The 16,898-nt window shown below is 45.8% G+C and overlaps 1 long non-coding RNA gene across 1 annotated transcript; it reads right to left on the bottom strand.

The window, feature by feature from the left end:
- Window positions 1–8,580: 8,580 nt before the first annotated feature.
- On the bottom strand, window positions 8,581–11,935 carry LOC119295561. The gene is made up of 5 exons (XR_005144111.1): window positions 10,976–11,935; window positions 10,284–10,342; window positions 9,806–10,198; window positions 9,424–9,519; window positions 8,581–9,014 (listed from the first exon to the last, which is right to left on the bottom strand). It is a non-coding gene; the product is annotated as an uncharacterized LOC119295561 (long non-coding RNA).
- Window positions 11,936–16,898: the final 4,963 nt, after the last annotated feature.

The raw sequence follows: 16,898 nt of genomic DNA, 5'->3' as shown, positions 1-16,898 counted from the left end.
ATATATATATATATATATATATATATATATATATATATATATATATATGGTATACACTCCGAAGGAAACTAATGGCGACGAGGCAAGGAGGATAACCCCTCAGGAAGAAAAGCAAAGCATGGGTGTCGGTGTCAAAACCGGCGGATCTCGGGTAGGGGGTCCCGAACTGTGCGTCTAGGCGGATGGTAACAGGAGACAAGGGACACGATGTTTTTACCCAGGTTCGGGCCCTCTCGATGGAGGTAAAACCCTACTCCTGCTTGATTAATATTGATGATATGAGTAGTACAAGAGTGGATCTACCACGAGATCAGCGAGGCTAAACCCTAGAAGCTAGCCTATGGTATGACTAGTAGACTGCCCGTGCGTTGCCACGGGCATTTGAATTTGAATTGGTTGCATGTAAAATTTTACATACATAGAAAGATAGGCAATAACAAATAAAAAATAATTGAAATCTAATTCACTTGCAATGTACTTCGATAAAAAAAGTAATTCGACCCTATACACCTGATGCACAAAATAAAGAAGGTGGTACACAAACATTGAACTCTTTATTCTGCAATGCATTACAAATGATAATAACACTTGAATGCATTTTTTTAGTTCTTAAAATCGATTGCCTCATGAAATCATGTGCCTTGTTATTATCCATTAATTAAAAGCAACACATGAAGGATTTTTCCCTTTAAACAAATGTTCCAAGATGTTACAACCAGAAAATTAATTGCAATATGCAATTGGTTGGCAAACTATTACATAATATGGATTTACAAAGCAACTACACAAACATCCCAGTTCACAAACTGTAACCCTATTCACTGCTCCTGGTTGTGTGAAATTTCTTCAGCAAAGAGAAAAACAAAGACAGGAGAGAGCGGCAGTGATGACGTGCACCGTCTTCCCTCACCTCGCAGCCTTGTAACATCTAAGCCAAAAATGCAGAAGCGCATTGTTAATTCATTCCATTCCATTTTTGAAATTTTCATGACAACCTTGAACATAAATAGTGATTTGACTTCCCAAGTACAAAGTCGAACTTAGTGAATAAAAACAAATATATGAGAAAGCAAGAAACATTGCTTACCTCAACCAATGACGACAGGTCTGCTGCATGGAACATGCCAAACGTGAGTGTGTGAATGCTTCCCCGCAGCGACATGGCATCACATGTAATACTGTTTAAGTTACCATATTCTTCCTCCACAAAATAAATTATGTACACCTTAGTTTATGCACCTAAGAATGACATGATGAATCATGGGTAAACTATAACCAGCCTATAGTCAACTTTTTCTTATGACATTTATAGTACAAATAAATACTCTATTCACCTTTAGGTATGTTGCATTTGCTGCTTCACAAGGAAGAGTAGGAGACTCATGAGCTGAGACCTTGAGGACACGTCCGAGTACCTGAGTAGAAGAGCGCTCGTCCAATTCCCAGTTTCACTACCACAAATTCGGTAGACCAGATCATAATTTCAATACCACAATTTAATATCAATACCATATACCCGAAAAAGAATGGTTTCATTTTAGTAGAAAATCATATCCACCAGTTTCAGTGAAAAATCAAAATCCATTTTGAAAACAAGTGGATGTATCTTAGTAATAAAAAAATACCATATCCATTTCAGTACAAAAATGAAAGCCAATTTCAGCGTACGATCCATCGCAATGTCAATATTTAATTGAAATCTTAGAATCGCTGAGTCAAAATAAATATTAAATTAAAATCTTATAGGGACTTTATCCGGTTTAGGAGTTGAGCCAAGCCTATTTGATTTTAGAGTTTAGGGTTGTAGTGTCCACTTAGACAAACGAAAGCTGAAGATAAAAGAACTCACAATCCTAATTTGAATTTGCTAAAACCAAAACTGATTTTAGTTTCAATATTATAATCAATGCTTCTATAATTCTTTTAAGATTGATAATTGAAAAGCCAATTATTTATTTATTTATTGTTATTTTATGTAATGGGACCTAGTAGACATGCATGTTTAAAAAAATATGGTGACGTTGTTAAAACACCCCTGCAATAATCCTCGGATATACTCAATCTAGGAATCTGTACACTATCTAATTTTGTCAGTTTATCGTTTGCTTGTGTTTTGACTTCAGGTTTGTAACGTACTTGAACATTAAGAATTTAGAAAATCATAATTTAGCCATCACAACACAACGTGGAGTTCTACAAACCTATAGGCATACTGTGTGCATATATACAGACACAAACACATCGACCAGATGGTTAACAAATTCATTTGGAGCTCATGAATAAAACCTATAGGTACGTGCGTTGCTACGGGCAAAATACATGAAAATAAATATAACTAATGACTAAGTGACACAAGTGAAGTCCTTTGAATATATATCGACTTTTATCAATTTCTTTAGCGGACTTTGAATATAACTAATAACTATGCACTGGTGGCCTGTTTTTTTATTGGTGGTAAAATTTTGTGATCATCGTCTTCTTCCTCCTCTTTGCCTTCCTCTTCTGTCCCAACGACCCTTCCGCCGCCGGTAGCAAAAGGGTCGTGCGTTGCAACGGGAGAAAACATCGGTTATCGTGCAAATCCAAGACGATGTTTAGTCCTATTTGACTTCATACTAACCTAATTTGAACTTTATGGATCATATATATCTAAGATAGTTCCTTTACAAGTAAAAAAGTTAAGCCATTTAATTTGGAACAGAGGGAGTAATAATTATGTAAGCCGAAAATCATGGGTAGATGTAGCATAGCATGACATACCAGACGATTTTGATTTTGCAAATACACCACTGAATATATCGAGTAGGACTACTTCTTAATATAAGATCTCCAAATAGGTACATGTTTATTATGACCACTCTGAAGCTATTTTGTGTAGTCTTCAAAGGATTTCAAGAAAGTTTTTGCTTCATGTCAGAGATGACTAATTTTAACATATACTAATTTATTCCAATGATTAATTATTATTGCAATATGACACAAAGCAAGGAAATGATACATATGTTTGCCCTCAAAAAATGAGACATAGGTTCATCCTTCATACAACCGCAAATTGAAGGCTGCGGAGCGAGGCGGTAAAACCTGTAAGATGCAGCAGCCATGTGAAGCACGATAGAACTGCCACCGCAAGATCAATCAACCATCATTGAGAGAGAACAATCCTTGACCGGCATTTAACATCTGTCAACGAATCCAACTCTGCTTCTACTGATGATAACCAAAGAACCTTACTCACAAAAGGAAAACGATTAGACTATTTATAACAATAATATTTTGACCCCGAGGACCCAAATTCAGAGCTATGCCATTATGTTTGTGCAAAACCCGTTAACACAACACATAAAACCAAAATTGAGAAACTCCTATGCCAAACCGTTACATCCTAAACTACAATATGTCAGCATATAACATATTCATTTAGATTCGATGCCTTGTACATGCCAGGTTATGGATACTGGTATTTGCTTAGATTACGCGGTACACTTGTAGAAAGCAATATTTCCTAGAAGCAGCAAATGACTCAAACCTTTCACCTACAGACCAGGAACACACATACATGAGTCTGCTCAAACATATCTGCACATGTTGGTATTCAACCAAGTAATTAAGTAAAATAATTTTGTCCTTCGAAAAAAGTAAGATAAGCTTGCTCGTCTATGTTAAACTAGTATAACGCCCGTGCGTTGCCACGGGCTCTTCAAAATTTATAATCAGTATCTTTCATTTATCATCCCCTCATATTGGATGATTATGGGGTGCTCTAATTAGAAACACAACAATCAAATATTAGGAAATTTCACCGAACAAACAACAACGAATAATACGATATCTATCAAACGAATAAAATGAGGTCATATTTTTGGTCCGTCATGCACTTCTGTTGAAAAGTGCCTATCCCTTTTAGAATCAACCCACTGTTTGCTCGCACGCAAAAAAATACATCTCTAAAGTGGGGAACCGATCGGTGCCAAAAAGAACTCAAACTCCTATCCAATCTCGACTTCGTGCTCTTCCACTTCCATTGTGCCGCCGACATCCCTCCCCACATCTACCCTACCCCCTGCTGCCGCTTGCACTGTCCTTGCTCCTCGAGGGAGCTAGGGACACAATGTTCTCTAGGATGGGCATGACCAGATCTATGAGGAGGCCACATTCTTCCATGGGAACCCAACCAAGCACACCACCCTCCGCAACCATCCAATCCCGGCCTAACAAAGTCAAGACCCGCCATCGATCCACAAATCAGGCTCGCCGCATCCAGGTTCACTGCAAGTCTGCGACGAGTCTGTAGTCGACATCTTGACTTTGGCTATCCCCACGGAAGAATCATCGGATCCTGCTTACTTTTACCATCACTTCGTCTCTTCCCAAGGCAGCGACACCACCCAGCCAATCACCACCACCGCTTGCGGCTTGCCTACATAAAATCATGAGAAATCCCCACGGCGGTGCTGTAAGATCACCTTGGCGACCTCGACAGTGACCGACTGGTCTAAGATCTAAGCTAGCCGCTCTTTGTAGAAACCAATAGAAGTAGGCATGTGACTCAGATTTGTTCTTTGGTGTGCATGCGTTTCTTGCTGCCCACCAGCTCTTGTCTACAACTCGCCTATCTCTGTACCAGCTCTTGGTCTACAACTCGCCTATCTCCATGCTCGAGACGACCAAGCTCGATGCGCAAGCCGCATACGTCTGCTAGAGCTATATCCAGGCCCTATGATTTTTGGATCACTGGCACTATGGGTGCTAGGACCGAAGTCGCCCTCATCCACCAAGTGGATCAAGGAGGCCCACCACCTAGACTCTACATCGCAACATTTTGTGTTTTCCTATAAAAAGTAAAGAACCTTCTCTAATAAACGTAAATATAACCTTTTGGTTTTATAGTCTCAACTTTCCTACACTTCAATACCAGAAGGATTTCTTGGCTTTATTTAATGACCTTCTTGAATGTCATTCACTTAGAAAGGTAGTAATACAATCTGTGATATTAAGGCAAATTATTAGTCATATTAAAGTGCAAAAGGCCCTATAGGAGTCAAAGCATGACTTTTATGGTTATACTGTAATTTGCAAGATCTGAGATTTATGCAAGTGTACAATTAGAGAAGAGCCAATTAAATAGATTTTCACATTCAGAATAGTACGATTAGCAGTAGCACTTCAATTTTTTCATGTTTGATCAGCTTGCTAGGTGGTTATCACTAAGCATGTTGGAACGATGAGCATAACCTAACTTAGTTCAGTACGTGTTGCTGCAAATTAGTTCAGTACGTACGAAGCTGTTGCTAATTTCAATGCCTGGCTGTTGCAAGTTTCTAATGAAAAAGTACTTCAGGTCAAAGGTCAGGGAATATACACTTTTGTTATCATGGTTGTTTCCTTATAGTGAACAACTTTGATCACCACTTCAGCAGCTACTATCTATAAGAAGACATTAGCTAAGTAGATATAGGCAAAGAAAGCATGTAGGCAAAACCAGAATTAAAAACATCCTTCTCAATGGAGCTCGTGCAGTTCGGAAGACCCTAATCATCGATGAGGGACCCATGGCGTGACAATTGTCGTCAATGATGACACCCAAAGTACCTTGCATAATCCATCGATCCAGTTCGGAACAATCAAGCACATACCTTGCAAAGTGATGTGGATCTGAAGCAGAGGTGGGAAGGTAAAGGCTCAGGTGAGGTGGAATGAGACGTTGATATAGACGTGCACGCATGAGAATAAGGCGGTGCCCAGGATGGATCTCCATCGGAGGAGGCCGGATCCGCTGGGGAGGAGGTCGCTGTAGTACCTGCCATCTGTGCGATGGATCACGGGGCTTGCAGGCAGGGGGAGGGGATAGGAGGGAGCGGGTGGGCTAGAGCGCGGATGGCGGGTACCCCCGACGACGGCTGGGAAGGATGGTGGAGGAGGTGGATGAGGATGGCGGCGGCGGCGTCTGCGGTTGCGCCTCGTCCGCAGCCGTGCTGGTGGTGGTCGATGCGAGAGCCGGATGGCGTCGGCCAGAATCAGGCAAGGGCGACAAAGATTTAGAGGAGAGAGAGAATGGAGGCGATGAGCGATGGGAGGAAGGGCCACCGGCGATTGGGGTGGCCTCAGATCCGCCCTCCGTGGCCGCCTATTTCATGGGACGAACACCCGTGCTCACCATCGGGCTCGCCTTCGGCCGCTGCCTCGCCGACATTCACGACGTAGAGCCCCTTCCTCCGATCCCATTTGCCAGGGAGGCAGCGCCATCCTTCATCGTAGAGAATGAGTCCACACTGAGATCCCAACCAGATCGTGATTGCGCCTCCCCAAACCGCAGCGGCACATCTCACTCCATCAACGACCAACCTATATGAGGCGGAGGGTCAGTGTAGGACGCGAGCGCCGTCATCATGGACGTGGGGGACGCCGTAGGTGGGAAGGAGGCGGCGACGGCGTCTGTGTCAGGAAGATCGCACGACGGTGGCGGCGTTTACTCGAGGGGATCGAGAGGAGCTGCGTTTGATGCCGGGTGGGTTCTTTGGTGCGTGCGTGGGGCTGGAGATTGTGATAGGTGATCAGGTGAGGGCGTGCCATACCTGGATCGATAGCCTTACCATACCTGGTGGTAATTTAAATTTATTATCATATTCGATATTTCCCGAGTTATGGCCTTACCATACCTGGATTGATAGCCTTTGGGGTAATTTACATTTATTACCATATAATTACCATATTCAAAATTTCCTGAGTTATGACCTTACCATACCTGGATTGATTTATTGCTATACGTGGATTAATTATGATTTATTACTATATGATTTATTACTATACGTGGATAGCCTTACCATACCTGGTGGTAATTTAAATTTATTACCATATTCGATATTTCCCGAGTTATGGCCTTACCATACCTGGATTAATAGCCTTTGGGGTAATTTAAATTTATTACCATATTCGATATTTCCCAATTTATGGCCTTACCATACCTGGATTGATAGCCTTTGGGGTAATTTAAATTTATTACCATATAATTACCATATTCAAAATTTCCTGAGTTATGACCTTACCATACCTGGATTGATTTATTACTATACGTGAATTAATTATGATTTATTACTATATGATTTATTACTATACGTGGATACCCTTACCATACCTGGTGGTAATTTAAATTTATTACCATATTCGATATTTCCCGAGTTATGGCCTTACCATACCTGGATTGATAGCCTTTGAGGTAATTTACATTTATTACCATATAATTACCATATTCAAAATTTCCTGAGTTATGACCTTACCATACCTGGATTGATTTATTACTATACGTGGATTAATTATGATTGATTACCATAAATACGTTGGGTATTGCCGGTCAGACGAGAAAAGAGAAAAACCGGTGGGAGGGGCTGGTGGGAGGTGGGACGAAGAAAAACCGGTTGAAAATAAACCGGTTGAAAGTTGGGGGGACTATTCAACCAATTCGTCCATTAGGAGTAGAGATAGTTAACAGGATCAAACCTGTCCTAGAACGACCAAATTTCAACAAAAAGAAAACCTTAAAGAAGACACATACACGTGCATATTATAGACAAGACTAACTAATAGCACGTGGACAGGTTATCTGGAAGTTAGATAGGCTATCTATGCTGGTAGTTCATAGGGTCATACCGAGGTCGATGAAGAGCCTGGTGACCGACAGCTAGAGGATTGGGCATGACTATGGAGATGAACAGGTGAGTGGCATCGCCAGCCCCTGGAGAATCACTGGCCCGTGTTGTCTGCTGACACAACTGTCCTTCGATCACTGTAGAAACTGTATTTAGGAACTGAACGTGAAGAGTTGCTCCACATGAACCAACTGATCACTTCTTCTCCACTGGATGTTCCATCGTGTATTGGTTTGCTGTTATCTGGCATGTAAGCTAAGGAGGAAGAAGAGCCAATTATTCAGCAACTTCTTATGCAATAAGAAGGAACTGGAAAAAAAATCAAGCGGTTATAGACAAACTCACATGCCCGTGTATTGCAACGGAAGATAAAAATTGAACTCCCTAGCTTAATAATATAAGCATGGGCCATGATTTTTATATGGTTGATATTGTTCTCAAAGAGAAAAAAACATTTTCATGTCCCTAACCCAATAAATTGTTTTAAAACAATGCCTTAATATGAATAATACTTGAAAATGCATTGAATAAACACTAATCCAAATATTTAATTCTGTGATCAAACATGTCATCAATTGCATGTAGATTTAATCTGTAGGTAAGAACCCATGCATTGCAATGGATACATAATACATAAATTTGTTCTTACAAACCTGAAGAACAATTTACCACGTCGCCCCTTCCGTATAGCACTTGTATATGTCGAGTACAATTCCTCGCATATGCCGAGTGCCATGATTTCATATGGTTGACATTGTGCTCCGAGAGAAAAATATATTTTCATGTCCCCAACCCAATAAATTGATTTAAAAACAATGCCTTAATATGAATAATACTTGGAAATGCGTTGAATAAACACTAATCCAAATCTTTAATTCTGTGATCGAGCATGTCATAGATTGCATGTAGATTTAATATGTAGGTAAGAACCCATGCATTGCAATGGATACATAATATATAAATTTGTTCTTACAAACCTTAAGAATAATTTACCACTCAAACAGGACGACCAGAACAAAAGATTAAAGAACATTTATCATGCCCATAAAGAAAGGTGTCAACCATCCGAGCAGTATTACAATAAAAACTAACAAAGACTAACTCCAATATATGATCGTAGAATCAAAGGTCTGAATTAAGACAAAGCATTTGAAACAAAACACTGGTTAGATAATAACATAAGAGCTTGCAAGCTGAACTTTGAGTTTGAATGATATAACATCGACGTTGGATAACTAAAAGGCAGACTATGTTGAGACACTGGAGAATGATACACCATCAGTGATGTGAAGGATGCGTTGCGGCTGGGTTCGCCAGTGGAGATGAGGTGATTTTTAACACTAACGTTGGGCTCAAACAACCCCCTTCGACCTGCACGACAATCGTCATCCATGAATAAATTTCGCAACCAGGTAAAAAAAGATCACCCAAACAATAATTAAACACACAAGAGATAGAAAAACAGCCCGAAATTAAGGGATTTTTTTTTGCCAAACACAGATTCCTTAACTGGGGAATAAAAACCTCCTTCTTACTCTACCTAGGCTAGGGAAGAACAAACACATTAAAGGCGCAAGAGTGCAGAGTCCATATTCACTCCTACCATTGTCATTAAAAATTGATACCATAGTCTAATTAGGTCAAAAGAGAGTATACTTATGTCAAAAATAATAAACATCCAGTAAAATATCAAAGGGGAAATATATCACCGGATGATTATGTCAAAAAAAAAAGAGCAAACATATCAGACAACTCTTTGCATCCAATAGCAAGATCTTACTTGATGCATGAGATTACACTGCTAGGTGCTTCCTGAATAAATAATGGCACGAGCAAAGATTTGTGTATGCCTTTGTGTCTAGCAACCAATACCACACTGCAAAAAGCAAGAGAGTATACAAATAAACAGCTGAGGTCTATTGATTCCACAAGGACCAACAATGCAAATAACCCTCTCAGCCACTATTGTTGTACATGCAGTGTACTGTACCGTTCAGGAAAAAGGAAGACACTACTTCCAAGTACATATAAACTCATTGTATTATGCACAAATCACTTACTTAAGAAGATATATACCGTGGTGCTACAGTTCAGTGCCTTGCACATGCATCTCATCAACAATTAGTTGGTCCTAAGCAGGAATTGATGACTGAGGATCTTACCGTACAGGGATAGATTGGATTGAAGCCTGAGTTTTCCCCTCTCTCTAACATCTCTCTCTGTGCACCATCGGCAGTACGCCATGGATGGCTGAGCTACGCGCCCGAGCTCTGTCCACCGCCGCCGTTGCCCGGAACCGACGCCGGCCGACTGGATCCACCCCGTTCCGGCCGGTACCGGCCGCCCTGTCTCCAGAACCTCTTGTGTCGCCGTTACATCGCCACGAACCTGCTGCTGCCTCTGTTCTTCAGTAACGAGCAGAGCAGCTCGATCGCCTCGTGTTGACCATGCCTGGGCCAGCATGCCTCCAGCTCTCCCCACCTGCAGGACGCTGCCCCGTGCCGTCTCCGTCTTCCTCTCGCCCTCGAGCTCCCACACATCTCTCCCTTCTCTGGCTACATTCAAACAAGGTAAAATGTACCTTTTGTAAGCCACTGAACATTTGTAATTAATGTGAGGCCCAGATGTGCAGTTCCTTACTTTTTCTAATGATCACATCACCTTATCACATATATACCTCCGCTGTACACCCGCGCCAACTGAAACTTGACAGTAGCAAATTTTAAAATGTTAGAGAAGTAATCCAGACCAAAAGAACATGGTGAGCAAGTGAAAGCGTCAACATTGGTTAACCAAAATTTCCTCATATGCCAAACAAATATCCACCCTGTATTTCTAACATATCACATTGGAATATTTAGATGTATCAAGAAAATCAAGTTAGTCTAGTCTAGTCTCGGCAGTCAAGCTTCTGAGCAAATGCTGCCAGGCAGCCCAGCAGTACTAATCAGATGCAATAAGGGAAATTCAGTTAACTAATTGCTGAAACGAGAAGGATAAAACAGCAAGCTGTAAAATAAACAAGCAAGCTGTTAAATAAACGAGAAGGATATGATATGTATTGATCAAATGAGAAGCAAGCAAGAACGAGTGGGATTGGGATCAGCAATAGGACCATAGACCATTGGGTGTTGGGAACAGCAACAAAAATTCAATATTCTGAACCTCACCATCCTTGAGTAAAGTTGGATCGGTATGGCTATTACACAACATGTAACAGGAGCAACACCCACATCAGCTAACTTTCACATGGCACGAATTCAAGATCAATTCCCAATTCTCTCATAGAGATGCAGCATAAATTACACAAGTAAGAATTTGACAATACTGACCTTGACATTCAGGGATGAACACTGCCACCGTCTGTGGCCAGCTGGTCGGTGTCGCGTTGCCTCGATAAGACTGCTCGTGAGTTGGGAGAGAGGCGGGGAGAAATTTTATTTGTCGTGGATGTGGTGGTGAGAACACAAAACAGCAGGGGCACACCAAGCACACGTGCACAGCAGCAGCAACCAGCAACATCCACACACGCACATTAGCAAGCAAGCATTGAGATCTGCCAAGGCCGCATGGGGCAAGATAAGCGCTACATGCTTGACCATACGTGCACGGGAGTAGGGAATATGTCGATGGCGCGGCGGCGTATCTGTCTGGTTGGCGTGGCCGCAGGTGGAGACGGCGGCCAGCGCGCGGCTCCCCAGGAAGAAGACCTTCTTCCGCCACAATGCCATCACCGCGCACGGGCGCCAGCATCCTCACGGCGGCACCCAGCCTCGACGACCCCTCTTGCTCTTCCTTCCGACATCATGGTGGTGGTGTCCGTGGAGGGCATCGGGTGCCGGGTAGCAGCAGGGGAGCGGCGGCGGGTGAGAACCCTAGCTGGGTGAGGGGAAGAAATTGGGAGGGGCGTGGCCAGGGAAGGAACGCGATGGAGGCGATCTCGTACCTCGGCTCGGCAGCGATCCCGTACCTCGGCGGCGGCGGCGGAGGCGATGGAGGGGGTCGAGGGGAGCGGCCACCATGTAGCTAGACAGCGGTGTTCCTCCTCGATTTGAAAGTACCTGAGCTCCTCCTCGATGCAGGGCACGCCCGTGCGCCGCTCCTCGTTGCCCACAATGCGGCCACGCCCTGCCTTGCCCCGGGTTCAGCGGCGGCGGTGGCAGCCCACAAGTCGAAGGCCTCGGATCTCGGTAGAGGCAGCAGATGGGAGCGGAGGGGAACCAGATGGCGGCGGAGGAGGTTGGATCGGGCGTGCGATCGGGCGGCGGCGGAGATCGATCCCAGTTTTTTTTTTCACCGGTTTATTTCGATGGAGGGTAGAGCAGAGGTGGTAGGATGACGGAAAAAAAACGGTGATGGGAGGATGACGAAAAAAACCAGCGAAAATAAACCGCGCGGACTATTCACCAAGTGCTCTATTAGGAGTAGAGATTGTTGTTCGTCCTACGGACTAAAACTCTCCGGTTTATATAGACACCGGAGAGGGCTAGGGTTACACAGAGTCGGTTACAATGGGAGGAGATCTTCATATCGTATCGCCAAGCTTTCCTTCCACGCCAAGGAAAGTCTCATCCGAACACGGGACGGATTCTTCAATCTTGTATCTTCATAGTCCGGGAGTCCGGCCAAAGGTCATAGTCTGGCCATCCAGACACCCCCTAATCCAGGACTCCCTCAGTAGCCCCTGAACCAGGCTTCAATGACGACGAGTCCGGCGCGCAAGTTGCCTTCGGCATTGCAAGGCGGGTTCCTCCTCCGAATACTTCATAGAAGATGTTGAACACCAGGATAGTGTCCGGCTCTGCAAAATAAGTTCCACATGCCACCGTAGAGAGAATAATATTTGCACCAATCTAATCTGCTGACGTATTCCGCAGCGTGACATCACGCCACGGCCAGGCTTTTATTCATTTTACTGTTCCACCTCAGCGCGTTTAGCGATGCGGTTTCCTTGGCACGTCTTGTCAAAGCAGAGATCGTGTCCCCTTATTCCGGGATTCTCATCAATACGGGCGTGGGTAACCCAACCGCGCCATTAACCGCGGCACTTGGGAGATAAGCGAGTTTTATTAGGCCGGTGAGGGCTCGTATTTTCGGCCGCCCATATAAAGGGATAAGAATCCGCCCTTTCCATTCATGCGTTCTTCCTCCTTTACTTATTCGCCCCTACGCGCTCGAGCTCCAACGCCCAAGCCTGCACTTCCCACCTCAACCTTCTCCAATCATGTCCGGAGCGGGAGGTAGATGGATGGCCTCCTCCGTCACGGAGGGGCAAATCAAAAAGCTGAGGAAGGTCGGATACTTGCCTGACGACATCGCGCACCAGCTTCCAGATGAGGGGCAACTCATCCCCACCCCTAGGCCCCATGAGAGGGTTGTATTTCTCCCCCATTTCCTCCGTGGACTGGGTTTTCCTCTTCACCCGTTCGTCCGGGGGCTCATGTTCTACTACGGCCTGGACTTCCACGATCTGGCCCCGAACTTCATCCTCAACATCTCGGCGTTTATCGTCGTGTGCGAGGCCTTCCTCCGCATCCAGCCTCACTTTGGCCTATGGCTGAAGATCTTCAGCATCAAGCCGAAGGTCGTGGGAGGCCGCCAAGCGGAGTGCGGAGGTGCCATGGTGGGCAAGATAGCCAACATTACATGGCTCGAGGGCGCCTTCGTAGAGATCATCAAAGGGTGGCAATCGGGGTGGTTCTATATCACCGAGCCGCGTGACCCTGAATGGGCAGCGGCCCTCGAATTCCGATCTGGTATCCCCACATGGCTCACATCTTGGTAAGAGACGGGCCTGTCGTGGGGTAATTTGGCGGAAGTGACCAGGCTTCAAACCTGCATCAAAGACCTGATCGGTAGGAAGGTTAAACTCATCAACGTAGTCCAGGTCATGCTCTTCCACCGGATTCTCCCGTGTCAACGACGGGCTTTCAGCTTGTGGGAGTTCGACCCGGCCCAGCATCAGACTCTGTCCCGGCTCTTCGACACAAAGCATGGGGACGCCTGGTAGGTGCTATTCAAGAGCTCCGAGGTCTCTCCTTCCGTCACCGAGGATCGCGGATTCTGCGCCGAGCGCCAAGCCAACGCGGTGAGCTTAATTTTCCCTTTACGGGGTATTTGTTTTTCATAGATTTGATTCTATGCGGGATCTAAACCCCCATCTCTTTAACAGGACTGGCAGAAAAAGGACGGACAGATCAACTGTCCGGCTCCCTTGCCCGAAGACCCAGCGGACGCTCGCTTGACGGAGCTGCTGGTTCCGGCACCTCATGTGGTGCCGGAGAAGAAGGCCAAGGGGACTCGAAAGAGTTCCCGGCGCCCGGTGGTGTCGGATTCATCGCCCGACAACCCCGAAGCACCCTCCGCCTCTGAGGACGAGGAGGAGGAAGAAGAAGAAGCCTCTCCCCCTCCAACGGGGGAAGGAAAGAAAAGGGAAGCCGCCCCAATTGGGGAGACTGGAGGGTCCAAGAAGGGGAGAACCCTCCTTCCGGACTACACCTCCGACGCCGAAGACGGCGGGGAGGAATGGCCATCCAGGGTCAAGCCCCTGGCAAAATCGTAAGCATCCGGTCATCCGAATAACTTATGACACCCCTCCATTATTTGGCATTTTCTGACGCCGCATTTGATCATGCAGTCCGCCCAAGGCTCAGCTGGACGATTCGACAAGCGGCTCCTTGGATTCGTCGGATGTGAATAACGCTTCACTCCCGACGGCCTCCTCCCCTCTCCCTACGGACGACGCCGAGGTGGAGTCCCGAAAGGGACTAAACCAGGAGGAGGTGGTCCTGGAGGCGCCGCAAGGCGACCTCCCGGACTCCAGGCCCAAAGGGGGTAAAGCCCCGAAGGGATCCAAGTCCAGCCCCGGGCCGGACACTGCTCCGGAACCATCAATGGTTCCAGATTCCGATGGGCGGCGCCTTCATAAGAAGGGCAAGCCTACGACGCCGGCGACCTCCATCCATCCGGAGGCGCCGGACAATTTGCTGGAGGTGCTTAACGGCGCCTCCATCGACGAGGAACACCGCACTGTTATGAGTGCGGTGATTCAGAAGGTTCAGTCCGCCAAGAGCGGGCTGACAGAAGCCTGTACAAGCCTGTTAACGGGCTTTGAGGTATGTGTTCAAAAACATATAAAAATGTTACCGCATAGACAGTAGCCCCTGATGCTCAATTCGGCGTTCAGAAAGAAAAGCCGAGCTGAGGATCTAAAAAGATATACGCAAGAGTCTCAAAAATATGTCAATATGGGAATGCAGGCTGCGCTGCTGACCTCTGCCGCACTGACCGCGGAGGTCAATGCATTGAAGGAGAACCTCGAGCGGTCCGAGAACGAGCTCGACCGTGCCAAGAAGCAGCTCGAGGACAAGGAGGGTATGTAATATCGCATGTAAATGTATAAAGAAATACTTGGTTGCAAATAATGACAGGACCAGCGTAAATGTTGCTGGGGCCACAGCCGAGGTGGCGACCCTGAAGGAGGCGGTCTTCAAAGCCGAAAATAGTGCGGCCCTGGAGCGTGCGGAGCGAGAGAAGCAGGAGGCGCGGGTGGCGGAGGTGCGGCAAGAGCTCCAGGCTCTCGTGGAAAAACACGAGAGTTTGGAGCGTGACTCGAAGACTCGAGAGTCCGAGCTCGCCTTGGCTCTTGAGAGTGCCAAAACCGCTAAGGCAGAAGCCCAGAAGGCCCTTCAGGAGATCGAGGCGATGAAGAAGATAGCGGCGGGTAAGGCATTCTTTATGCAAAGCAAGAATATAAAAGTAAATTATCTGTTACTTACCTGAATCCGGAGCTCTCCAGGAGTGTTCGCCGATCTGCCCCGTAGTGTATCTGATGCTGCCGCATTCTATCGAGCCGAAGAGGGGAGCTCGACGGAAAAGGTGTTCTGGTTTCAATATGCTGAGGCCGGACATCTGGTGCCCCTGAGTGACCAGCTGAAGCAGCTGGTCGAACTCCACAAGGTGGCCGAACAGGCCATGAAGGGCCTCATAGTTCGGCTGTGGCCTAGAGAAGCCATGCCTGGGAGCTACTTCGGTCTGGTGCGGCGGCTGGTGGACGCGTGTCCGTGGATTGAGGTCGTCAAGCGCTCCGTCTGTATCGAAGGTGCCCGTCGGGCCCTTGCCCGTGCTAAAGTGCATTGGGGCAAGCTGGACGGTGAGAAGCTTTTGACGGACGCGCCACCGCCGGGCAAGGAGTATCATACGCCTGAGATGTATTATAAGGGTGTCCTGAAGGGTGCTCGTCTTATAGCGGACGAATGCTCCAAAGATGTAATTTTTGAGTAGACTCGCATCTGTTATCATGTACGCTGAAAACTTTGTTCATATGCGTTAAGCAACGCTTTGTTAATTTAAAATATTACCTTCTGTGCGTCCGTTTATCAAATCTGAGAGATGCAAGTCGTCGGCTTCTACCCCCATGCCACGAGTGCTGGGGTGTTCGGGATAAACATGAGCGCTCTTGTTCCCATTCTTGGGTCCATCTAGGGAGGCGCCCAGCACAACGAACCAGGCCATCGGACTTATAATGCTTTATCACTCTCACTTAGCCATAGAATTCTATAATTTTAAATTTCGGCGAAGCCCCTAGTATTCGGAAGACCGAGTTCGGGGCGCTATCCACGCCTAGGCCAGATAAGTCCGGCTCCTCGCTCTAAGCGGCATAAGTCTTTAAGGACTCGAAAAACCTCGCGAACAGCGACCGGTCTCTCGCACTATCATGACGGTCAGTTTTAGCTTTTCTCTACTGAGGTGTTAACCCAACTCAACTGGGGCACAATCGCAGTAGTTCTCCCAGCGCTACCTTAGCCAACATTGCGGAACGTAAGGTACCAAAACATGAGAGCCGGGAAAACCCAACTATTTACCAAAGACATGATTCGGAGCCGATGCATATAGTGCTATAAGTTCGGGGTGCCACACTCATGAGAGTGTTCGGTCTTCTCACACCATGTTATGGGGTGTTTAAGCCCCTGGTGTATTGGTCGTACCAAAGTGTACGGTTGCAGAATGTCATGACTGAACATATTTTTATATAAAAAATAGATGAGTACAATAATAGATAAGAGCTATGTATTGTTTATTAAAAAAGGGCTGCCACGAAAGCAGAACGATACAAGTAGTGCGATAAGCAAGAGATGGGATTATTTGACATGTCCCCCTCCAGGGGCAAGCTGCGGAATTTTAAGTAAAACAGGTATTAAGCTCGTTATAGAGACCACCTGGACATTTGACGCGGCTTGTTCTCTCCCTGGCTGT

The sequence above is a fragment of the Triticum dicoccoides genome, chromosome 4B (assembly GCF_002162155.2).
Source record: "Triticum dicoccoides isolate Atlit2015 ecotype Zavitan chromosome 4B, WEW_v2.0, whole genome shotgun sequence".
Taxonomy (NCBI): domain Eukaryota; kingdom Viridiplantae; phylum Streptophyta; class Magnoliopsida; order Poales; family Poaceae; genus Triticum; species Triticum dicoccoides.
The sequence above is the reverse complement of the archived record's forward strand: the minus strand, read 5'-3'. Positions and strand labels throughout refer to the sequence as shown.